The following is an 11,284-nucleotide window of genomic DNA, read 5'->3' on the forward strand; positions in this document are numbered from 1 at the left end:
TGACTTACCTACACCTCCATCACTGAACTGAGTGGAGCTCTATTTTGTTATGTACCCCAAAATGAGAGCTCCTGATTCCTCTTACATCTTGGAGGCATAGTGTACACATCTAGACATCTCCAATTAGAAACAAGGTATGTTCTTGCAAACAGCTGGGGCTGGCTTATAACTAGGGTTTCTATAAATAGGACACCTTCTTTCATTTAGGTGAGTTACCGCTGCTGTTTTGCCAAAAGCATGTTCATTAATTTCCTTCCAGCTTCTCCTTGTCATTGTTAGAGCATAGGAAGCAAGTTCATGGTTTAACAAGCTTGAGTTTCAGGCTAGGCAAATCAAATAATTTTGATTCTATTTTTCAGCTTTTAATTTGCAATTAAAGGTTAAATTTAGATGAAAATATCTTCAAACTGAAAAGGGAATTTTGCTTAGAAGTTGACTACCCTTAACCAGCACCTAGCTCTGTGCTTGAACTTTGTGCCTGTAGTTACAGGAAAAAACATCCAAGATAGTCAGGAAACACAACAGAAGCCTCCTAATGGTAAGAAGAGTGATGAACTGAAATCCACTGAGGTGAAGGTGTTGCAAAGACCTGTCTAGGACAGGATTCTTATTCCCTGGATCCAGTCCCATACCCTTGTAAGCGTGTTTGCAGCAAGGGAAACTTGCAGAGCATGTGCCTGCCATCAGCCTGATTCGGCTGCCAACACTGCCAAACGCCGAGTTCATTCATTATTATTGCTGGGTTTTCAGGAGGCAAGATGAGCAAAATCAACATCAGTCTCCAACAGATGGGACTAGAGGAGGGCAGCTGCAGGCATACGCTGCACTACATACAGCAGGCGAGCGCACGTGGAATCCTCTGCCCCCAGAGCTCCGGCGTTTCCATTACACGGGCAGCAGGAAAATACAATTATCCGAATTAACTGCCTGCAAAGCCCTGCGCTTTCTGCTGCCCACTCGGGAATTCAGGCAGGACCCAAGGAACACTGAGCACAGAAGTGCCATTACTCACGTGGCAGCGGTGGAAAAGCACATTCCTGTCTACGTGAGATGAGCAGGGGCATTCCTGCGAGCCTCCTGCCGTTTTTTTTATGTTCTTGGTAGCTCGTTCTATTTTGTTTTTACCTTTCAGGCTGCAAATGAGATTACATCACAGGCATGCAGAAAAGAAAATGCAGTGGAAATATGTGTAAACAAGATTACTAGGGCAAAACAGTGCACATTAACTGCCCTGGGGGATGTGAAGCTGGGGCAGGGCTGGGAGGAGTTTTTGCCTGGGTACAGCAGATGCAGGCAGGAAATATTAATGATATGCTCTGAAAGAGCTGCTCAGCCTGCTCAGAGTGCAGAAAAACAAAAGGTGTGAAAGAGTTCAATTTTTTTTAGGTATTCATATTCTTTCTCCCCAAAACACTGTCTTAAAATCCTGTTGGATTTTGACAACTTTCAAAGGGTCTCAGCTGTCATTTTGCTGTCTCTCATGCAGAGACCCATATACACTTGGCTCTGTGGGACATAAAGGTAGGACGTGCGAGCTGTCTTAAAATGGGAAATCTGATAATGACCAAAAATGTTTTATTTGTGATAGAGAGGGGATACTTTTGGTTGGATTCTTTGCCGTTGGTTTAAAATGCTTGAGGTTGTTGATACAATCCCTGTCTGCCCAGTCTGTGTCAAGAGCTGTGAACTCTTACCTTAGAGCTGAGAGCTCTACATGAGGAAGGGGCCACAGGAGAAATAAAATTAGTTCATGTTTTGAAAAAAAAACCCCAATATAACCACGTTACAACAAATCCTCCACCTTTCTGCTTACTGGCAGAATCTCTGCTCCCTCCCACGCAGCCCCAGCTGGAGAGCCTTTACTTGCAGCAAAGCCACTCTGGTTGTGACAGTCCCTTTCCAGTCACTGCTCCCTTTTCATTCCCTCCCAGGGAGCAGCAGCTGCCACCACAGCCCCTCTTTTCTGCCTCCAAGGGCTCCCCACTTATGTAATTTGCAGAAGACAAAGGAAGAAAATATTGAATTGATGCTAGACAGGGTCAGAGTGATCATCCTAGCAGCAAAGATTAGCAGGTCCAGTGCTGCGGTGAGCATCCTACTCCAATTTCAGGTGGAGTAAGTCTTTCACCCAGGCCCTGAACCTACCACACCCACAAAGCCAGGGCAGAGAAGCTCTGTGCTTGTGTGCTTCTGAGTTTAAAAGTGCCTTTCAGGCCCGAGTTGAACCTGGTGTTTGGGGCCAAGCTTTGTTAATGTGTTGGGGGGAATGTGGCTGCATGGGAGCTTTTTTGCACGTGTCTGGCCAAAATCTGGTCTCTTTGACAGCGCCAGGATCAGTGCTGCTGCTGAGGGGCCATCTAGAGAGAGCGTCCCCTTACTCCCCTCTCTGTCAACCAGGAGAAGGATGGAATAAATACCTTGAGCAACCCGGTCTGGTGTCCCTGCTCAGGCCAGGGGGTTGGAATGAGGTGGTCTTTAAGGTCCCTTCCAACCCAAACTGGTCTGTGATTCTGTGACCTTTTTGAACCATGCTGAGTGCTGGCTGAGTCAAGGGCCCTTAGTTTCTGTCCTTAAAGAGCAAAGCTCAAAACAGCTTTTGGAACCGATGGGGTAGAAGGCACTAATTAATTTTCCTCTGCTCACTCTGGGGTCTGCCCCATTCCTGCCCATCGGCGAGGTGGATGCCAGTGTGGAAGCTGGGAACAGATGTGTGGTCCAGTTGCTAATGAGGTGTGGGTGATTGCTTCTCTTCTTGCTTAGGGAACACCTTCTCACACCTTCTCCTTTCTCTGCCACAGGCCATCCTCCAGGACATCTGAACAGGGATTCTAAGGATCCAGTAAGGGGAAATGTCAGAGAGTGAAGAATGAGAGGAGCAGCCTTTGGGGACTGAAGGGGTGGCAGCAGCCTCAGTGCAGTTTGTGTGTTGGCTAAGGACTATTTTATAAATGGAGCACAGCTATCATCCCTCAGCTGCAAGGAGGTTACAAACCTCTGTGGAGGATAACCAATCATTTGGATTGGCTTAAACAGGACAACTCACTGCAACAGTGTGGAGCCAAGATATCCATGTAAGCACCTCAGCAGAGAGTCACAAACAAGACTGAGGGGAAAAGAAAATCCCATCTGTCAGTGCAGAATTTGCACAAAACCACCTGATTGCCAGAATTCCATATCCTGGTATTCCATGAGGTATTTTCTGTGAGGAATATGAGCAAGAACTGATGAGAAAAAGAAAGGGACAGGCAACAGTTAATGATACATTTTAAAACTGGCCATCCAGACTAGCGCAGCTGAGAAAATGTGACAGATAAAACCCTGACTTCCCTGGCTCTGTCCATATGAATTGCTGGTAAAACTTCTCTTCCCCTAAGATGAACACTTAACAACTCCATGGTGAGCTTTGTTATTCTCTGTGTTTGCATTGCTATGAATCAGAATAAAAATTTCTCCTCACTACTTATTTTATTCACAATATAAGAAGGTTCTAAGAATAAAATCTAGCCACGTATCTCCTGACCCACTCTCCAAAAAAATGAAACTCGGGTCTAGACGGATCTTTACATGTGGTTGTGTGGTGAAAAAATTTTCTTTCTTTATTTTTTTTTTCACGATACCCATAATTAGAGAAAAGGCATGAGAGAAATTCATCCTCTGGAGAGATATAGTCCAAGTAAAAGCAGAAACACCTTTAAGAGAAACGATGGAACATGGACTAATAATAAATTCTTTCACCATGGCTCAAGGCCAGAAGATGGGATTGCTAATAAGCAGGTGAATCATGTGAAAATGAGGTAAGAATATTCTCTTTTTCTCCCCTTGGACACAGGGAGTCCATTCTGAAGAAGGTGCTTTGATTAAATGGAAGTTGTTTCCAGGCTACAAAACCCCCCTTTCTCTGTATAGGAGTGAGCCCCAAAGATCCATCTTGGCAGATAAATGTACCAAATTCCTAAAGGAATAGGCTGCTAACAGCCTTATAAGGAAGGTATGAAAGGCTTGGGGAAAGAAGGCTGTACAGAGGGGAAGAAAGTAATAGGGAAAGACTTTGGAAAAATAACAAACCTTGAAGGTCCAAAAATTCAGTGTAATGAACCTCCCAAATAGAGTACTCACAAGTCCAGCCAGTGAAAACACCCCTTGGTGACCAGCTTGAATCTCTCAAGATATGAGAATGGGGTGAAGTGAAAATCACCCCCCATTTCTGCTTCTTCACTGTTACCCTGTCTGCTTTGTGCTGGAAATGTGTCTCTTAGTCACAGAACAGCATGCAAGAGAAGAAGAAAGAAGGAAAATCACTGATTAGGGTTCCATGGTCAGTTGATTCCACGGCCACTGATCCCAGTGAATTTTAACAGGCTGATGCCAGCACAATGTCATCTTTCTTTCACAGGGTGAATTGATTTCATCAGCCTTTTCCTTCCAGTAAAAGGCCTGACTAAAGTGAGGGCAATATCTCTAAATGGGATTCTGATGGTAATATCCCAAGTGAAAAAGCTGCAGGATGTACAGGAAATTTCCATCCATCTTTTGTCTCAGGTAGCCATGGCATTGAGAGCAGTTTTTGTGACATTTCTGAAAAAAATGGCAATAAATCAGCTTCAGTCAAGGGCCACTTTAGCAGTGAAACCACTTTTAAAAGAGTCTAGAAATAGCGTAAAGAACTCACCTCTGTTCCAACATAAATTTATAATTGTGAGGTACACAACAGTGTGTGGGACTTAAACTGTTTTCAGAAAGACTTTTGGCTTTCTCCTGATGTAGTTTGATGCATAAGATTACTTTATAGATGGTCACTTGCTCCAACACTTAAAAAAATTGAAAAGGAAAAAATTCTATTTTTTCTATTTCTCTATTCACCCCCCCTTATATTTCGTCCAAAACTTAGAAGTGAAAGTACTTAATGAAAATATTTAAAAATTTCTAAAGCTCAGACTGAGATGTTTTATAAGCCAGAAATTTTTCTCCTAGCTGAAATGACATAGAGTGCCATGAATAGAATATATAGGAAATTATGGTTACCCTTGAATAATATTATTTGTAGTGTCATAGAAAACAGATAAGAAGGTGAAACAAAGCTTTATTGCTCTGGATGAGATATTTCCAGTCACCAAAACCATGTTATCCAGCAGAACATTGTTCTATTTTTTTTCCACTAGCTCCATTTTTACTCAAAATCCATTAGACACTTCCCATTTTCCAGGGAGTTAAAGGTTGAGAAAACCACATTGGTGATCAAGACAGAAACTGAGAGTAAATAACACGTGGATTTATCTGGGGGATGATCTGGTATGATGTGTGTGGTCAGCTTTCTGTGGCTCCCATCCAGGATCCCCATCAGCCTGTTTGTGAGCTTTTCTCTGTCCTTGTACTCTCAAAAAACCTCCAGAAATCCATTGGAAGCTGTGGAAAAACAGGTCCTGACTAAACACAACCCTGTGCTGGAAGAGTGATGTGGAAATGTGAAGAATAATCTGTGTGGAGAGCAGTTTTATATTTCTGACCCCCATTCTGGGAATGACATAATTCCTTTGCAGATATACCCAAAATTAGAGCCCATATCTCAAAGTCAATTTGTCAACTCAGTCATACAAGGGAAAAAAGTATGGAGGAGCTGATACTTGTGAGAGAGTTAAGAATAATGCATGGGATTAAAAAATTACCAGCCCTACTGAGGTTAACAGCTCTATTGTGCTCCAGCCTGGTGCTACAGGCCTTGTGTTTCTCTGTTGCCAGAAAAGCTTAGTGGAGGTTCATGTTTCTCTCAGTACTTGAAATTTTATTTTAATATCTCAGATACTGCAGAACATAACTCAGGGAAATAATACAATTTTCTTTCAGTAGCATTGATTCAGTTCGGACCTCATGTTATTTGGAGCTATAGCAAGTCAGAGAAGTTATCTTGGTCAAAAAATGAGGCACAGAAATGCCTTTGCTATCCATAAATTAAGATAAAATGGTATGATTGCATCTCATTCCCTTAGTTAGTTTAAGGTTAAAACAGGCTGGCACCAGGGCAGAGCTGTGACAGTGAACATTTTTTTATGCAGGCTGTCCCATCTTCCAAAGCTCCAGTTTTCCCAAAAGCCTAGTCTTTAAGCTTTGGTAAATTTGGTAAGATGTTCTGCCCTCACCCTTCTTAATGTCTGTCAAAACTCACCCTTCTTAATGTCTGTCCAAATATGTTTGTGTTTTTTTCCCTCGATTGTAACTACTTGTCCTTTCTTCTTAAAATATAAGAAAAAAATGTGGGTTTTTTTAATCTGATTGGGTACTTTGCCAGATTATTTTGTCCCATGAAGTTTCTCTGTTGCAGTGGATTGTTCTTTATTTTCTAAGAAGTTTAGGAAATTAATCTTTCCATCTCTGGCTGTGAAACTTAGATTGAATGACTGTGGTTCCCTACTAATGTCTGATACTTAAGGCGGCCCAACAATTCTTTTTTTTTTTCCACACGGGATTCAAATTTAGACTGTTCTCCACCCTAACACTTATATGATGATATGCAAATTGAAGATGAGTATGAAAGACCGCAAACTTGCACTTAATCAAAGTGCAAAGGTAAGGACATTTTTCCTCATTTGCCACACTTAGAGAAGTTTAAGTGCTGGTCTTCAGATAAGTCCATTCAGTTCATGTCAGGTGAGTGGGAGAAGATTCCAGGTCAAAGAGACTGAACTGCTCACCACATGAAGAAAACTTGACCTGACAACCCCAAAATCTGCCCTCACTTCAGCTGCGGGATCAGTGACCTCGGTGCTCTTTCCCCTTTCTCTCCAGTGATTCTCTTCATGCTCCATGAAATGTGCATTGCTTTGACAGCCAGCAGAGCACTGAAAGATGGAAAACAAATATTGCAAATGTAAAGTTCTTGGCTCACTGAGTTGATCTCTCAAAGGAGATGTGTTTTGTCCTGTATGGGGTCTTCTAACTTGAAAATCATGAAATAAGTTCTAGAAGAATTTGTGACCAAAAAAAAAAGTTATTATTAGATGTCTAATTATCCCTCTAATTTCTGATTTCTTTCTGTCTTGTCTGCTGTCCTTTGTTCCCACAACACTCTTCAGCAGAAATTAGGTGTTTGAAACAGCTCAAAGCAGACAGTGTTTGCAGTAGAAATTTTGCTTCTATTCACATGCAGTCCATACTGTTTGCTCCTTGTCTTGCTTGAAGATAAAAGATTTTCCTAAAAGCAGCTGCCTGGCTAAGAAGAGAACAGGGAAAGCTGAAATTCCTGGGATTGAACAGTATTTTCCCATGCAAGAGCATGTATGCTGTGAGATTTGCCAGCCTGTTTACCCCTCTGTAGAGTCCAGTGAAGACAGCTTCAGAAGCTCACAGATAGCTCACATACCAGGAGAAGTTACTTCCCAGTGATGAATCCATACTAAATTTATCCCAATCCCAGAGCAGAAGTTTATAGTGCTATAGTTAATAGCAGTTTATGTTTTAAAAAAGAACCTCCTTTCTTTGCCTTCTGAGACTTGGGTTTCACTTGGGAAACTTCTCTCAACAGCTCTGGTTAGTTTTGGTTTTTTCTTCTCTTTCAAGTAAAATCACGAGGTGCTGAAAGGTCCCAATTTAAGTTCTGTGGGACAGCAGGGCCCTCCAAATGGTCTCTGCAGAAGTGATTCAGCAAAGGCAACATGCCTGCTTTTTAATTTGGTTTCCTGTGTGAGGGTGAAATTCCCACTACTACGAGGGCTGCAGAAGGAAAGGACTGTATGTCCTGGGAGATAAATAATCAAAATATTACTAATCTGAAAGTGAAAAGAGGGAATACAGACCCTAATGGGTATGGGAGATAAATAGGCAAGGGTGCAAACTGTGGGGATATGATCAGAAAGGCAGACCAAGAAGACAATGAGGGACACTGTCCTCTGCTCTGTGAGAGTCCAGGGATGCAACTGAAAGGAAGATCTGCATAGGTACAGGATATAAAAAAATTATTTGGAAGATACATACATGATAGTCAGATTACATCATGATAGAAAATCTAGAATGACTGACCTGTAGCATTTTTTTTCATGGTGAACTAGGTGTAAAACAAATGGGAGAGTCATAATCATAGGGCTTCTCATCATTCTCAGAGTGTCTGGCTGAGTGTAGAGAAAGGAACCTGTAATCAGGCTAAGCCTACAGCTGGGCTGATATCTCTCTGATACTCTGGTTTTTGGGGTAATTTTGAGGGTACTTTAATTATAAGTAGTTGCCAAATTCACTTTGTAAAATGGGTACCAAGTACCAATAGCTGGAATGTAAGACGGTTCTGCTTATTTTCCTGTGAGACTTTATTCTGGAATCAGATCACTCTAAGTGGACCTTTTTGGCCCATGTGGACACATATTGTTCCCTCTTCCTCCAGGTCCCCTGATTTAGATGGCTTTTGAAGACAAAAAATATACCACATGTAGGCCTCAGGTGTAGCTTTTCTAATTTGCAAGGTTTCAACATGTAGAGTAGTTTTGGTGGTTCTAGGATAGCTGTGAGTAAGAAGGGAAACATTATTTTCTGGGCTGAAGCAGTGAATTCCAGATAGTGACATCATAAATTTCAACAGACCTTGGATACATGGGTTCAGTCATAAACTTTAGGCATTGAGCACCTTCAAATCCTCAGCTGCAGAAATCAATCTATGTGAGGGACAGCTCCAGCTTCTGCTTGCCGATGTTTAAAAGCATTTCCTGTCTCTACATGTTGGCCATAAAAATGGAATAATCCAAGGAGGTAAAACCCCATTATTTCCTCTAGATGGACTTAAGTAGTGTGAGAGTTGGGAACAGAAAGTCTCAAGGAGCAGAGTTGGTCTAGCATTTGTGTTATCTATTCTAAAAGTGCCAATCCCTTGAAAAGGAAAGAGATCATCTACAACCATATTAAATAGTGTTAGTAATATGTACCAGACACACACTTGCTTCCAACAGGATTTTTTCCAGTCGCTCCTGTGTGTGTCTGTTAAAAATGTTTCAATACCTGCAGTCACCCAGGTATTCCAGGAGGAAAACAAAACAAAATCATGTTTGAAACTGAATACTGCTGGCCATGTGCCTGAGATTGCCTGTTAAAGCCAGATAAGATGGAAATGATGTGAGATAATAACTGATGATGCAACTTCCCTCCCTCATTTTAAAATGAAATAATGACTGTTAGAGCAAGGTTCCTGCCTTACTTGCATTTAAATAACAAATGCTTACAGTCTCAAGATCTTAGGGGCTGCAATCTTCTGCACAGAGGAAACCATCTTTAGTTTAGTGATGAAAGGAAACAGATGGTCTTTCCTTTATGCATTAATCTTCCTGTATGTTTCAGAAAATTAAGGTTTGGGGAGTGGAGTTGAGGCAGGGTGAATTCTTCTCCTGAGAGAGAATATTCAACAAAAATCACTTCAAGCAGATTCACTGAAAATCCTATCTGTTTTTATGGATAAGTAGTTTGCAGGCAGATTGCCTATTGGTTTTCTAGAATATTAACAGCTTGTTTTAACAGCTCTCTATTCTAAAACCTCTTTGTAGCCATCTCCTCTCTTCTCAATTTCATCTGGGCTGCACTGTGACAAAGCAATGCTGTCTCTGCTGCAAGTTCTACTGTGGTTCACTACCAAAGAGTTCTTCACTTTAGGGTGAGGAAGGCAGATTTTCATCTGGGATTTAGTCTCATTCTGCTTCTTTTGTGCACTTGAGAGGAAAGGCTTTTGTAATTAAATGTGTATCTGAAGAAATTTTGGAGAAAATTTCAGAGAAAATGTGTATCAGAAAAAATCAATCAGTTATGGATTACCTTGTGTCTAATATATTTACTATCACGTAATGTTTGATCTAATCATAGACAAGTATAGCATCAGATTTCCAGTGACCCTGCAGGAAGACTTTCCTGAGTGAGACTTTCCTCTGTTTCATGAGTTTTGGGTTAGTGGTGGGGTTTTTGGTTGGTAATTTGGTTGTTGTTTCTTTGGTTCATCATTTTGATACACAACTTCTTTAAAGAATGGTCCTCCAGAGACTCATTAAGGTTGTAAAAGCACTCCAAGATAACAAGGCCAACCTCTGACCTTGTCAACTATACTAGGGCCACATCCAATTATTTCTTGAACACCTTCAGGGATGGACACTCCACCACTCCTCTGGGCAGGCTTAGCAAACCTTTAAAACTGAAGACTAAAGTCAACTTTGCATCAAGAAACAGAAAACTGGCCAAAAATTAGGGAACCTCAGGGTTGTATTTGCCTTGTGAACAACAAGCAGTCTGTACTTGCTAAGGAAGCACCAAAGGAGGAATTATACCTCCCAAATTTTTTCTATTCTCTGTTCAGAATTAATGAGCAGTGTAGATAGGAGACACTGAGCCTGTGGCAGTGGATCTGAGAGGACACATGAGCCTTTCTCAGTCATGTATTTGTCCTCAGAATTCTTTAGGATGAAGCAGCACAAAGTTCCACAGGTCATTTCATGTTATTGTGACATGGGAGATCAAGTGACAGTTTGGAGGCAAAAAGGTGACTCGGAGATATTTCAAATAAGGGACAGGTTAGTAGTGACCTTTCTGCTTCTGCAAGGCTCAGCATGTTGGGCTTTTGGTCACAACCAGCAATGTCATCATCAGGTATAAATTTATTTTGAGATTTACAGGTTGGATCCATGGGCCCAGGCCAGTGGTCTGAGGGTCAACAAGGCCAGGTCCTGGGTGCTGCCCTTGGCTCACATCAACCCCTGCAGCTCCAGGCTGGGGCAGAGGGGCTGGAAAGCTGGGAAAGGCCCTGGGGGTGCTGGGGACAGAGGCTGGACAGGAGCCCAGGGGGGCAAGAGGCCAAAGGCACCTGGGCTGTGCCAGCTGTGGTGTGGGAGCAGGGCCAGGGCAGTGACTGTCCCTGTGCTGGGCACTGCTGGGGCCGCACCTCAGATCCTGGGGCAGCTTGGGAACCTCAGGACAAGATGGACATTGAGGGGCTGGAGCGTGTCCAGAGAAGAGAATGGAGCTGGGGAAGGGTTTGGAGCACCAGGAGGGGCTGAGGGAGCTGGGAAAGGGGCTTGGCCTGGAGAAAAGGAGGCTCAGGGGGGACCTCCTGGCTCTGCACAACTCCCTGACAGGAGGGGACAGCTGGGGGAGGGCTCTGCTCCCAGGGAACAAGGGACAGGACAAGAGGAAATGTCCTCAAGATGTGCCAGGGGAGGTTCAGGTTGGACATCAGGAAGAAAAGGAGTTTGCAGGTAACTTTGCTGATAAATATGCCATATTCAGTACCATAGAAATGATCCCAACCGCTTTCATAAGTAGTAACTGCCCTCCA

The sequence above is a fragment of the Parus major genome, chromosome 1A (genome assembly GCF_001522545.3).
Source record: "Parus major isolate Abel chromosome 1A, Parus_major1.1, whole genome shotgun sequence".
In the NCBI taxonomy this organism is placed as follows: domain Eukaryota; kingdom Metazoa; phylum Chordata; class Aves; order Passeriformes; family Paridae; genus Parus; species Parus major.